The 14513-nt window shown below is 41.5% G+C and overlaps 1 protein-coding gene across 4 annotated transcripts in view; it reads right to left on the bottom strand.

Moving 5' to 3' along the window:
- Positions 1–14419, bottom strand: part of LOC129471384 (TATA-box binding protein associated factor 11 like protein 2-like) — a 59077-nt gene extending 44658 nt beyond the window's left edge. For 2 of the 4 annotated variants that reach the window (XR_010118590.1, XR_010118588.1), the window contains exons 1-2: positions 14098–14394; positions 11114–11220 (exon numbers count right to left, since the gene is read on the bottom strand). The gene's annotated coding sequence lies outside the window, so the exon portion shown is untranslated. Of the gene's footprint in view, positions 1–11113; positions 11221–14097 lie in introns of all 4 variants that reach the window. The other 2 variants (XR_010118589.1, XM_063630513.1) reach the window with 2 other exon arrangements.
- Between the last annotated feature and the right edge of the window lie 94 nt (positions 14420–14513).

The raw sequence follows: 14513 nt of genomic DNA on the forward strand, positions 1-14513 counted from the left end.
GTTTACAATGCTATGAAAGTGAAACACATTCAGTAGAACCTGTACTTCAAGTAGCCGTACAACCATTCTGTTTTTCATTTTCAGTACAGAATTCAATAAATAACATGAAATATTCAACACTTTATTATGAAATAAACTTTGTGGTAGATGATTTTGTCCAACTGTAGACCGACGTAAATATTCCACATTTACATGTTAAGTGTCTAAGCACATTTACAGTGGACTAGGCTAAGCTATGGTTTTCGAAAGGTTAGGTGCATTCAATGCATTTTTGACTTGGAATATTTTCAGCTTACCGTGGGTTTATCAGAACACATCATAAGTTGAGGAGCATCTTTCTCTCTCCCTCTCTCTCTATATATATATACATACACACATATACATATATATACACACAGATATATATGCTCTGTATATATATATATATATATAAAGAGAGAGACAACTCTGTTCTCTGAGTGTGTGTGTGTATATATATATGCACAGAGAAGAGACAGAGAAATCAAATCATCCATGGCTAAATTTGAGAATAGATTTGTGTAATGATCTTTATTTTCCCAATCAAAAACTTAATGAAGAAATGAAACGGACAAAAACAAGTACCAAGCAATATTGTACTTAATTAAGGTTTTTCTCTTTGGATTTAATGACTAGACTTATTATAACTTCTTCTTATGAAATGAATTATTGAGCAGGACACAGCTTTGTTGGGGACTAGGACTTTTCAGACATTCAGAAGTCTATCCTAGTCTATCCTCTGGGTCTAATGGACAGTTACTTGCTCAATGTTTATGTGAGCCAGGAACCAGCAGAAGTGGGTGGGTAACTTCAGTCAAAACACAGGGAGATTTTAGAGGATGATGGCTGTCGGAAGTCCAGTTGCATATCTGGAAGCCATCTCTTCCTTGATTCATGACTTTAAGGACGACTGGACATTTTTGAAAAGGTACATGGTGGTTTCTTTATAGTTTGGCACTGTGGACTCAGGCACTGTGGACTCAGGGTGTCCCAGACACAGGAAGCAAAGTGGTTGGCAGGGGAATCTAAGGGTGGTTCGTGATGACTGTTTGATCTAGCAGACACTTTTTAGACTTCTAAAAGTTTGGCATTTTATGGCCTATTTAGTCATTTAAATCCTCATGGGCCTTTGACCAGCAGAAGTGGGTGAATAACCACAGAGCAGTTCAACCTGAACTTCCAATTACAAAAAAGAAAAAGCGAGGGGGCAGGGGTTTGCTGGTGAATGATAGTCTCTTCCCTGAAAAATAGAACAAAAGTTAAAATAAAACAAATTAAAGACTACTGAAAACTAATCTAATAATATTGACATTTCTTCCCCCAAAACATCAGCTTTAAAGAACTGAATAGAGAGTGGTGGAGAGACTGAGCTTTCCTTTGTTATTGTTCTCTTTTGATCATTTCACTTCTCCTACTTTATTTTAATAATGCGTCCAAAGACTGATTCAACCTCTCTCTCCCACTTTAATAAAGGTACATTAGTGGATTAGGAGAGATTTGAAACCGAGCCCAGTGGAGTCAGCAGAGACAAGTTCCAAACGGTCATTCAGCACATTTTGAAAAGCGCCAAGCTAGCAACCTGGAAAGGAGCCACCAATAAAATGTAGGTGTGCTTGTGTACATGGAGCCCCAGTGGAGAGACAAAGCACCCCCACTTCCAAGAGGGGTAACATGGCTCATTGAAAATGTCCAAGGCAAAGATTGTTGTGTCTACTTTGAGCCAACCCCAACAAAATAAATATAGCCCATCCATATGGAAAATAAGGGAGAAACTAATGACCACATACATTATTATAATCAAAATAAGTGAATAAGTGCAGCCACTTGTGCTACTCTGGGATCCCAGCATCCTCTTTGAAATCTACAAGCCCTTCTCCATAGTAGCAGGTCCCATAGTCCTACCTGGCCAACAGAGAGGGTCCATCACAGGTGTTTGCAAGCATGTAGGTGGTTTACATATCAATGCTTCACTTCCTTCTAAGCCTTCTCCAAGGGTGAAACTAAGGAGGGAGATGTTTTTTTTTTGTTTGTTTGTTTAATTTTACCCTTTTCTTTCTTTTTTTTTATTTTTTTAAATTAATTAATTTATTTATTATACTTTAGGTTTTAGGGTACATGTGCACAATGTGCAGGTTTGTTACATATGTATCCATGTGCCGTGTTGATTTCCTGCACCCATTAACTCGTCATTTAGCATTAGGTATATCTCCTAATGCTGTCCCTCCCCCCTCCCCCCACCCCACAACAGTCCCCGGAATGTGATGTTCCCCTTCCTGTGTCCATGAGTTCTCATTATTCAATTCCCACCTGTGAGTGAGAACATGCGGTGTTTGGTTTTTTGTCCTTGCGATAGTTTACTGAGAATGATGTTTTCCAGTTTCATCCATGTCCCTACAAGAGGGAGATGTTGACTTCAATCTTTTCCCCCTGTTTCCACAGGTCTTATCAAAATTATTTCTGATTATATTTTCAATATGTACATAAAAATTCTACTTCTATTAGTATTACCAATGATAAGAAGCTAACAATTGAGCACTTGTGAATTTTTCTAAGAATGTTACAGCTGTTAGCTCATTTAATATCCAGAATCCTGTAACACACTATAACCCACACTCTTGATTGTCTGACTTAAGCCCTATCTATAATCTCCTTTCTCTCCCAAATTCAAGCAAAGGTGGTCAGGAGACACAAATCAGGCCCGTAAGTGAGTTTCTGCTTATTGGAAATTTGAGAAAAGCTTTGATTTTCTGATAAAAAGACCAACTCAGCTAAAATTCTCCCATGTCTCTTTTCCCTTCTTTTTGTATGAAAAGTAGAATCGCACACAAAGTATGGCAGAGAGAAAAAACCTCATTTCTCTCACACTATTGATCAGCAGCACCCGCTCTTTGGGTTTCTTTTTGTTTAAGCTACTGTAAGTCATACTTTCTGGTACCTTCAGGTGAAGATATTCCTATCAGGTGCCATTTACAGGTGAAGAAGCTGAGACATGATAAAATGAAGCCATCTGTCCAAGATCACCCAGGTGGGAAATGCAAAAGCTTAGTTTAAACTCAAACTCTTTTTTTCCCAGAGCCCACATTACTAACCACTATGACATGCCGTGATGCCCCTGGCAGCCATTAGATTAAAAATATGAACATTCTAGGCTGGCCCAGTGGCTCACACCTATAATCCCAGCACTTTTGGAGGCCCAGGTGGGCAGATCACTTGAGCTCACAACTTCGAGACCAGCCTGGACAACATGGCGAGATCCCATCTCTACTAAAAACACACACACAAAGAACTCAGGCATGACGGTGTGTGCCTGTAGTCCCAGCCACTCAGGAGGCTGTGGCAGGAGAATTGCTTAAGCCCGGGAGGCAGAGGTTGCGGAGAGCTGAGACTGCACCACTTTACTCCAGCCTGGGCAATAGAGCCAGAAAGGAAAGAAAGAAAAAGAAAAGGAAGGGAAAGGAAGGGAGGAGGAAGGGAAGGGGAAGGGAGGCTGCGCGCCACCACGCCCAACTAATTGTGTCTTTTTAGTAGAGATGAGGATTCACCATGTTAGTCAGGCTGGTCTCAAACTCCTGACCTCAGATGATCTGCCCGGCTCGACCTCCCAAACTGCTGGAATTGCAGGTGTGAGCCACTGCACCCAGCCTATTGTGATTCTTTTACTCAAGTTCTCTATACAACTTTCGTATTAGCTACAGAAACACAAAGTCAAGTTCTGGATCCTCCTGCCTCTGCTTGCAGCTCCATTGCCATCTCACCCATCCTGGATCTAGCCAATTCCTCCCTTTAATTCTTTACTTTTAAATTATTTTAATCTGTGGGATATGCCAGTATGCCAGAAGTTTCCTAACTGTAGTCATTTATATGATGCCAAGGGAAAATGGAAAGAGGAAGAAAGGAAAGGGGGTGGGGATGGGAAGGGGAAGATGAGGGAAGAGAAGGAAAGAAACCATTTTTATAACTAATTTTACCCAAAGTGATACATTGTGTTGGGATAACCTTTCTAACTGTCTATTTGGAAAAAAATTTTAACATTACAAAAAAGTGGCAAAAATAAAAATAGTACAAAGATCATCCATCCATTTAGCCTTTACCCAGATTTTGCTGCTGTTAACAGTTTATTCCCATTTGCTTTGTCATTTGCAATAGATGGTAGATGATCAATAGATCAATAGATTCGTAGGCTGACAGATGATTGATAGACAGATAGATAAATAGATACTTTTTTTCTGAACATTGTTTTTTACCCCTAAATACTTCAGTATATCCTACAGGATATTCTTTTCTACAACAACAATGACCATAGGCTTATCAACTTCATACATTTGCGTCGATACAATAATTTTTTCTAATCTAACAATCATATTCTAGTTTTGTCCATTGACCAAATAATGTCCTTTCTTGCATTTTCTCCCTCCAGTACAGAATTGGTAGAGCTTCATTATAAAAGTGTTTGTTGCTGCTGTTGCTGCTGCTGCGACTGTTTATATAGTAGTTAAATTATTTGATGGAAAACTTTTAGCCCTTGAATAGGGGCCAACCTGTGGACAGCCCTTATCAGGACTCAAGCTTCCAAAAGTAGTTCATACTTGACCTCATCTCTTCCATGCCTAACCTCTGTTTTATCCTTTCCACCCTTTTTGTTGCAGAAATAAAAAAACAGCAGGGCTCACTTTAGACCCTGATGAGCTGGGCTCCTCCCTCAGTCCTCATGATTCAGGGGCCCATGAAAATATCTTTCATGATAGTTTCTGAGACCCGCACCCCTACCCCCAACCCTCTGGTTCCTGGGCCTGGCTGGAGCTGGTAGTGTGGTCTAGGCAGGTTTCCTGAGCCCAAATGGGGATTTGCTTGGACCCAGTCCTCCTTTCTTCCCTTTAGAGTTCTTTCCGACCCACTTTCTTATGCATGGGGTGGGCTTGACATTCCAAAGAGCTCCAGAACTCATGCCTGCAAGGTCATCCTGGGGCCCTGGGGCTGACCTCCACTTCCAGAAAAGCAGCCTAGTGAGTGGATTGATTCTTCTGACTGGCACAGGATTGCTCTCATGGGATGGTGTGTGACTGGGCTGCCAGAGTGGTGCTGACATCCTGATTTTGAATGATTCTCACTCACTTGGTCACAGGATGAGTTCAGGACTCTGGGCTCCCAACAGCCATCAGCCAGCTCTTGGGTTCGAGCTGATGTGAGGTTCCCTGCCTCCTCAGTTATCCCCCTTGCTGCTACTGTGGTGCTGTCTCTGCTCTGCAGCATCCGCGGTGGCAGGCAAGGTTTATGCTGTGCACCCCCTGCTGCTGAAACCCAGGGCCATCCCCCATCCTTCCAGGCTGCATCACAGTGCTCGAGGGTGGCTGCACCCACCTCCTCCAAGGGCTTTCCAGATTGTTGTTCTGCAACACCAGCAGGCTCTTCCAATCCATGTTCATTCTTTCCTCCAGCTGATGTGGTGACTGTGCCCTCCCAGGTTAAGCTGAGCCAGATAAGGGTCAGGGATTCCTTGCATAAATGGGATCATTCTTCTTCCTCCACCACTGGAAACAGTGTGAGGAAACCAGGGGTGCAGTCAACATGAAAAGAGATCACATTTTAGGAGTGCTGTGATTACAGCCTCAAGGGTTCAAGAGAAGACATGGTTGGAAAATGTGTTGTTCTATATTTATACCATAAAGTTCCAAAGGGTAAATTTAACATAACCATAAAATAAATGACTGTGCGCATTTTCCTGCATACTCTGTGCATTTGTGGTCGCCTTCAAAGAAGCACTGGCACAATCTCTGAAAAAGCCATTGGAAGCCAGTATTCACAGCATCATGAGTAATGATGTAGCCAGCATGAAACAAATAGCACTGGGGACTTTAGAGGCAAGAAGCATCAGAATTTCTCAACACAGACAGGTTCTGACAAGCTATAGGTCTTGAATAATAACAAGAAAATGCTACCATTTTCTCACAGTGGGAGATATGAATTACTCAGGAACAGCACATTTGACAATAATTAATAGGAAGAGATGATTCCTGGATCCAGAAGGAAAGAGGTGGTGTCAGGATGCTACAAAGAATTATCAAGTAGTCTGGACAACAAACAAATACACCAGTACCTCTTTACCCATAATTCTAAATCTTCAGTGATCAATCACTAAACCTTATATATGTTTAAAATTTTGCAAAGCATTTTTCAAAGGAATTGCTTGTATAAATGAGAGACCCACAAAAAATATACTTGCCCAGAGTCCCACATATCCTAGTGTGGGCCCTAAAGAGGTAGGGTAGACACGTTCTCCATGTCCTAATTCTAAGAATGGCACCACAAAGTGTGAAAGTATTCCAAAGACAACTCTGAGTTTTCTTACATGGTGATCAATTCCCATTGACTTTTAAGCATTGTAGAAAGTTGAAAAATTACAACCGGAAAATGTGTCTGGAACACAGGCAGATACACACTGAAACTTGAGACCAGATTAAGAGAGACTGACTTCAGCTCAAAACAGTGAAGTCTCCAAGGCCTCATGCACACCCTTTGAACAAAGAAGAAGATATGGCTGTGCAATAGCACAACTTGAGGAATAGCACATGGGGGATAGGCTGCCAGTCTAGCTGGAGAAGGAAGTATACAATCCCATTACTGTAAGCTAAGGAGAAGCACAATTCATCATGACAAGGTTCTGTGGCAATGTACTTTATTCAATAGTAAAACAAAACTCAGAAAAGAAGTTGATCTGTTTTCACAACTAGGTGAGCCCTTGTCACCTGTTCCTTGGAAACGGCTTCATTTTCTTTCTGCTTCTTTTGTGCTACACCCACGTTTTCTTCCCCTTCCCCGCCGGGTCTCCTGTTCTGCAGGATTAGAGCTCAGCCCAAAGCGGTATGTTCTGTTCCTCCCTAGCAGCAACGCTTCCACATTCGGAAGTGCCAACCTATGCGCAATTCTTCTCATGTCAGTTTCGTTGTTCTTTCCCTCCTTCGCTTTGTGATAATTATGCCTATTGGTATCTCCATTTATTTTTCCAAAGAGCACTAAGAAATGTATAACCCCAGAGCAACAGAAGCACAACCCACCACTACTTCCTTTTTTTGGAGTCTTTGGCTTGGATCAAGTTACCATTTGCTGTATTCATATGTGGGCAGGAAGAATTACAGAAATAAATAAGTTAACCCTCACTTCAACAATGACTGGAAACCATGATTAATTCAAACGAAAGATATGTGCAGTGACTTTAACATTTAGAAGGGCCAAATTATGCTATCCTTCCTTTATTGAGTAAAGCATATTCTGCTAAGGAGAGCCTAATTTCTGTATTTCTGTCACTTAATTGGTAGTAGAGGATGTCTACAGCTCTTTTTGGAAAAACTCAGATGTGACAGGGAAAAAGAACAAAAAATTAAACAAAACAAAGAGTATGGTAAAACTGAGAGGAAAAAGAGGAAACAGAAAGAAATGAAAGAAAGCGCTATGTCTGATATGATGGAGAAGGAGTCAGTTCCATGTAGATAGAAAGCCTCTTGGGATATGATTATTGGCCAGATGCCATATATGTTGTATATGAAACTGGGATAGCAATAGCAGAGGTTCTTTTGAAAATGAATTGGCTAATGGGAATTTGCTGCACGCCTATCTTGCGCTATGTATAAGCCCGGTTGTTACACATCAGTACTTTCTCTTATTGTTACATGTCAGTGTCCCTTTTTAAATCACAGTGAGGGTTGCGATGCAGGAAAAATGAAGCCTGGGTTCACCTAGCACAATACCCTTTTTTCTCAGCAATTCTATTAACATGACAACTGCACCAAATGTCATAATACAAATGCCAACAGACAGCTGGACACGGGGGCTCCTGTAATCCCAGCACTTTGGGAGGCCAAGATGGGAGGATTCTTTGAGCTCAGGAGCTCAAGACCAGCCTGGGCAACATAGTAAGACCTCATCTCTACTAAAAATAAAAAAATAAAAATTAGCCAAGCATGGTGGTGTGTGCCTGTAATCCCAGCTACTCAGGAGGCTAAAGTGGGAAGATCACTTGAGCCCAGTAGTTCAAGGCTGCAGTGAGCTCACACAATTGCACTCCAGCCTGGGTGACAGAGCAAGGCACTGTCAAAAAAAAAAAAAAGGCTAACCAAAGAATTTGAACACATTGTTTTTATTCTGGCTTTACAAGGAATTTCAGTATATGAAGAGATTTCCTCGCTTAAATTATTTTGCTAAAATATTTAAATAATAGCTGGCATTATTGAGTGAGTGTGATGTTCTAGGTATACTTTCAGGTACCTTAAATGTAATAATTTATGGAAACCTGACAATAGCTCTACCCTCATTTTGCAGATGAGGAGACTGAGGCTCAGAGGGACTAAGTAACCTTCCCAAAGTTTCCCATCTGGTAAGAGATGAATCTGGGTTACAACCACAAAGCAGCTTATTCAAAGCTACTTTTGAACTCTCAGATATTCCAACACATTAAATCAATTAGCATCAACTAGCATTTTTAATGACTTTTTGATTTGGTTCTACTTGCTACATCTGCAGTCATTGTCATACATCCACAAAATAAATATGCTTTCTCGCTCTCCTGATTTTTAAAGTGCTCTGTTCTCCTGAACTTGACAAAAGCTGAATATTCATTCAGGAAGCAAATAACTGGTGAAATCTATTAAACCATCCGGGGACTTTTCCATGCCATAGATCTGAAACTGTCACGGGTAGTTTAGTAATTTTTGAGAATCCACAATGCCCTTAGAACTGCACAGAAGATGAAAGAATATTATCTCTACCTCACCCTCTTAAAAAAGCCAGAGAAAAACCAGCAGAACTTCTTGTTCCTGTTATCTGGTGGCACATCATATGCTTTTAGATATGATCATCGAGACAAGCAGAGTTTTAATTTTCTTTTTAAGCCCCACCCTACAACCAGCAGAAGAGAAAGTTTTCTAAATCATGCAGACCCATGTTACTTTTACAGTGGAGCTGGTGAGGGAGTAGGGTGCTGTTTTTAATTCTGGAAACCAACACACACAGTGGAAATCTGATCCTACAAAACCATACCTCTGGGATAGCATCACCTTTCAGTCTCATAATATTTAATTGCCTATATAATTCACACTTTTAGAATATAATTATGGGTTAATATCACATTTGCACACAAACTTCACACAGACATAATAAATCAATTACAGCAACCTGAAAAATCAAAGACACGTCTCTGAGGTATCTACTTATCCACAGGCCTGTTTAGAAAAATTTTCCCTCCCGTTTTAGTTTGTCTCCAGGGCTAATACCTAAATCCAGAAGCCTGAACCATCCCATCATTTCCATATCTCTTTTACTCAAGGAGCGCTCTAAACTCCGTTTTAGGACCTTTTCTCAAACAGGTTATCTTAATGGTAATATTCAAACAAAGGTAGAAATATTTCAATATTAATAACTAGTCTTTAGTGGGCTTTATCATTTGCAATTTACTACCTCATGTATTTTTCTTGTAACACACCAAGCAACCCTGTGAAATGTCATGTGAGTGACATGCGATTATCAGCATTTTACACATAAAAAATGTGACCTGAGAGAGGTGATGTAATATTATTACTGGTTACATGGCTGGGAGATATTACAGTCAAGATTCATACCTAGGTTTTCCGAGGCTGAAATGTTCAGCAAAAATCCACTTTAATTTGAATCAGGTCACATGGACATACATTTTATTAAGCAAAAATCTAGAAAATATCCCAAGAGTAGATTGTAAGCATTCCCTGAGGTATTTTCTATGAATTCAAGTATACTACAGCTACCACCACATAAAAGACAGACATGAAACCAGACTGGAAATGACAACCAACAGAACTATTTTTATTACCCATGCTTTGTATAAAAAGCAAGAGGAGAAAAAAGCCTGAAGATCAAATGACAAAGAACTTTCTAAATCTGTCACTTAGTAATATATTGCTAAATTCTTGTTTTCTTTGTCCCAATATGTTAAAAGTCTGCCTTCTACAGAAGATTTTATATTCTTTCTCTCTCTCTCAACACTCTACCTTCTTGAGTGCAATGGGAGAATGACAGGGTGCCTGATTAATACATGCATAATATGAAAAATGTGTAAGACATGTGTAAAGAGAATTTTTTTTTGTCTTTGACACTGCCTGTGTTCCTCCCATTTTTACTAATTTTTCAGCTATGGGTATTGTATAATGAAGATCCAGGATACTGCAAAGCCAATTAAACATAGGCAATAAGTGGCAAAGTTCGTATACGAACCCAAGTCATGTTACTTGAAGTTAGGTGACCTTTGCTAAGATGAGAAGTGGCTACAGGCTGCTGTACCATTTAATAAGAAGTGCACATCTAGAGTCTAGCTCCTTGCTCTATAAAGTGTGATCTACCATCCAGCAGCATCAGTATTACCTGGGATCTTGTTAGAAATGTAGAAATACAGCCCATCTCAGACCTACTAGAAGAACTAAATTTAACAGGATACCCAGGATTGGAATGCATAGCAAAGACTGAGAAGCAGTAAATTAGATCATATATACCTTGGGAGTCTTACAGAATTGCTATTGCCATTCAACTATGATATGGTATTACCCCACTGACTAATATAGAACACTGTATTTAAATAACAATAGCTTTTCTATAAATCATGTTTTCTCTACATCGTCCAACGCAATTTTCTGCAATGATGAAAATCTTCATATATGTGCTGCACAAAATGGCAGCCACTTGCCACATGTGGCTGTTGAGCACTTGAAATGTATCTGGAGCAAATGAGAAATTGCATTTTTAGTTTAATTAATTTTAACTGATTTATACATATGGCAAATGACTATCATACTAGATAGCAGAACTCCAGGGGAATTGGTTACTATGTCACAGTGTCATCTCTAGGAGAGTCCTTAGGACAAATTTGGAAAGTTCTAGTCAAGATAATTCTTCTGATTAACTGTACTTCTTCTCCTTTTTTTTTTTAATTTGATGAAGTCATATTTACCATCTTACACTGGCTAAGGGCAAGTTTGCATCTTACCTCTAAGGAAGCATAATAAAAGTTACAACATGTGCTTTTTGTGTATTAATATTATTCCAGCTTATCATCAATTAACAATACTAATATCCATACCTGTACAGTCTTTTTAATTCTGTGAGAAGGACCTGGATACTCTGCAGAATACAAATCTATGAGGAATAATGAGTTGATTAATGTCGACTTTCCCAATCCACATTCGCCTAAAAGAAATAAGGGAAAATATCTGTTAAACTCACCCACTTTACTCAACCTTAAATATTCAACAGATGCTAGAATCGAACTGGCATTATGCAAGTACTTCTTGGTGAGACAATGAAATGACTTTAGAAAATATGCTACAAAGAATAAGTATCTTGTCCTCAGTTTCTTAGCTATCAAATTAAACTAATGTTTCCAAGGATTCTTTCCAGCCTTCTAATTATACCACTTATATTCATTAAAAATAATGTATCTAATAATCTACATTTTTAACAGTAATGTATTCCCAAAGAGAAAAGTCAGTCATTATTAAAAAACCTAACTTGGATTATATATCGCTGTTTCAGTGAAATAAAGTTTTTGTTTATTAATATACAACAATGAATGAATCATAAACAAGAAATCATGCAGTTATAAAAAGCAAAAATCTGCTAATTCAAAGAATAATTAATCACAATGAACATCTCCGTATAAAATTCTAAATCACAAAAAATACTTTCTAATTTAGCCACCCATTAGCCTAAATATAAGGGTGCTTCTCCACAAACCAGAATCCAAAAAATCTTAGGTAATTACTTTTTCTACTGCTTCTACTTGAGGTAGGAGGTAGACACGAAGGAAGCTAGGGCATGAGTTCTACTCTGATCACATACTCTTTTTGACTCTCCATGTCTAGTCCAATACACATAGTCTAGTGTATAGTAACCATTAAAAGTATACCAAAATATAAATGGCTTCAAGGTACATATAACCGAAGGTTAAAACAAATCGTAAATCATATTATGATAATTAACATGGCACAGAGTTAAAGTATTTATTGTTAATAATTCACTTAGCATAATAGGCATGTTTAGCCTAAGTAACTGATGTCACAATGCTTATATCTAGGAGGAATTCTTTTTATATTAGCTCTCAAGAGAGATAAGATCCTTTCCACGTGGTTTGGGCTTGCCCCTTTGACTGAGAGCATGCCACTTTTTACTAGAGGTTGATGTATGACTCAACTCAGAGTTGAGGATGGAAAGTGGGGATAACAGCACCTGCCTGTACCCTGGTACAGATGATATGATGTTGACTTATTTACTTGTGGACTCAGCGTCTCGCTCTGTTGCCCAGGCTGGAGTGCAGTGGCACGATCATGGCTCATTGCAGCCTTTAACTCCTGGTGTGGTGGTGCGCACCTGTAGTCCCAGCTACTCGGGAGGCTGAGGCAGTAGAATCGCTTGAACCCAGGAGGCAGAGGTTGCAGTGAGCCAAGATCACGCCACTGCACTCCAGCCTGGCGACAAAGCAAGACTCCATCTCAGGGAAAAAAAAAAAAAAATTAAATTAAAAAGTTCTAGTATCTAAAATGAGCAAAATCACCGGGCATAGTGGGTCACACTTGTAATCCCAATACTTTGGGATGCCAAGGTGGGTGGACCATCTGAAGTTAGGAGTTTGAGACCAGCCTGCAGTGAGCCAAGATTGCACTACTGCACTCCAGTCTGGGAGACAGAGTGATACTCCATGTCAAAAAAAGAATTAGCCAAGTGTGGTAGCATGCACCTATAGTACTAGCTACTGGGGAGGCTGACGGGGAAGGATTCCTTGAGCCCCAATGTCAAGGCTGCAGTGAGCCATGATTGCGCCACCTCACTCCAGCCAGGGCAACACAGCAAGACCCTGTCTCAAAAAAGAAAAAAACACACACACATACATGCAAACAAAACACATAACAGGACAGAACAGCATCATTTCCTTATCATTAGTTTGAAGAAGTGAATTGCCTGTAAAAGTTTCCATTTTCAAAAAAAGCATTAAAATATAGTGTAAGGCGAGGCACGATGGTTCGTTCCTGTAATCCCAGCACTTTGGGAGGCTGAAATGGATTGCCTGAGCCCAGAAGGTGGAGGCTGCAGCGAGGATCGAGGCTCAAGCGATCCTCCCGCCTCAGCTCCGCAAGCAGCAGGGACTACAAGCGCGTGCCACCACGCCCAGCTAATTTTTTGTATTTTTGTAGAGACAGGGTTTCACCATGTTCCCCAAGCTAGTCTGGAACTCCTGAGCTCAAGCGATCCGCCGGCCTCGGCCCCCCAAAGTGCTGGGATTAAGGGCGTGAGCCACGTGTCCTGGCCCAATTATTTTCTTCAATCTGAGCATGAGCGCTGGAAGAAAAGCTTTCACTTACATATAATTTTTTAGAGACAGAGGCTCCCTCTGTCACACAGACTGGAGTGCAATGGCACAATTTCGGCTCACTGTAACCTCAACCTCCTGTGCTTCATTGCTTATATAATCTCGGCTCACTGTAATCTCAACCTCCCGGGCTCGATCGCATATATATATAAATACATACATATATTTGTTTGTTTAGACGTTATCTCAGTCTGTCCAACAGGCTGGAGTGCAGTGGTGTGATCTCGGCTCACTGCAACCTCCGCCTCCCGGGTTCAAACAATTCTCTGCCTCAGCCTCCCGAGTAGCTGGGATTACAGGCGCCCGCCACCACGCCCGGCTAATTTTTGTGTTTTTAGTAGAGACGGGGTTTCGCCATGCTGGCCAGGCTGGTCTTGAACTCCTGACATCATGATCCACCCGCCTCAGCCTCCCAAAGTGCTGGGATTACAGGCGTGGGCCACCGCGCCCCGCCGATCGTTTGTATTTTTTAAAAGATGTTTTCTTCGTTTTCTAGCCCCTTCTAACTCGCTACAAAGTTTCAAAGGCTTAATGCTATCGCAAAGGGCCTTCAGAGGTCAAGCTCGGGGGTGCAGCTCCCTAATGACGGGCAGCCTCAGAGGGGACCGACCCCGCCCAGGATGAGCGGCACCAGGTAGCGGGGGGACGCTCCCGGGGGTCCCCGGGCCCTGGCTGGGGGAGGTGTTGTGGGGCGCACGTACCCAAGCTCAGGTGAGGCTAGTGCGCGGCAGCTGCTGCAGCTGGCCCTGGCCATTGAGGAGCTTCTGCGCCACCGTGCGATGGTGCCCGCCAGGTGCCGGCTGGTTGGCGCGTAGCGTCTGTTCGCGCAGAGTCTGGCCTTTGCTGCTCCCGGCCAAGTCGTAAAGCTCCTCCTCGTAGCTTACAGGCGACGGCGGCCAGGCCGAACCCTCCTGACACAAAAGCGCCAGTCCAGCGGCGGGTTACAGCCAGCCCGGCCACCTGCAGCCAGCCGTCCACACATGCGCGCTCCTGGAATCCCCCAGCAGCCCCTCCGCGAGTTCCGATTGGCTCCGCGTGAGAGGCGGTCCTTCGTGACGCCATAGATGTGGGCCTTCGGCGACGTCACAGGCGCGGGCGTTCGGCGACGTCACTGGGG

This window comes from Symphalangus syndactylus, chromosome 21, assembly GCF_028878055.3.
Source record: "Symphalangus syndactylus isolate Jambi chromosome 21, NHGRI_mSymSyn1-v2.1_pri, whole genome shotgun sequence".
Lineage (NCBI taxonomy): Eukaryota > Metazoa > Chordata > Mammalia > Primates > Hylobatidae > Symphalangus > Symphalangus syndactylus.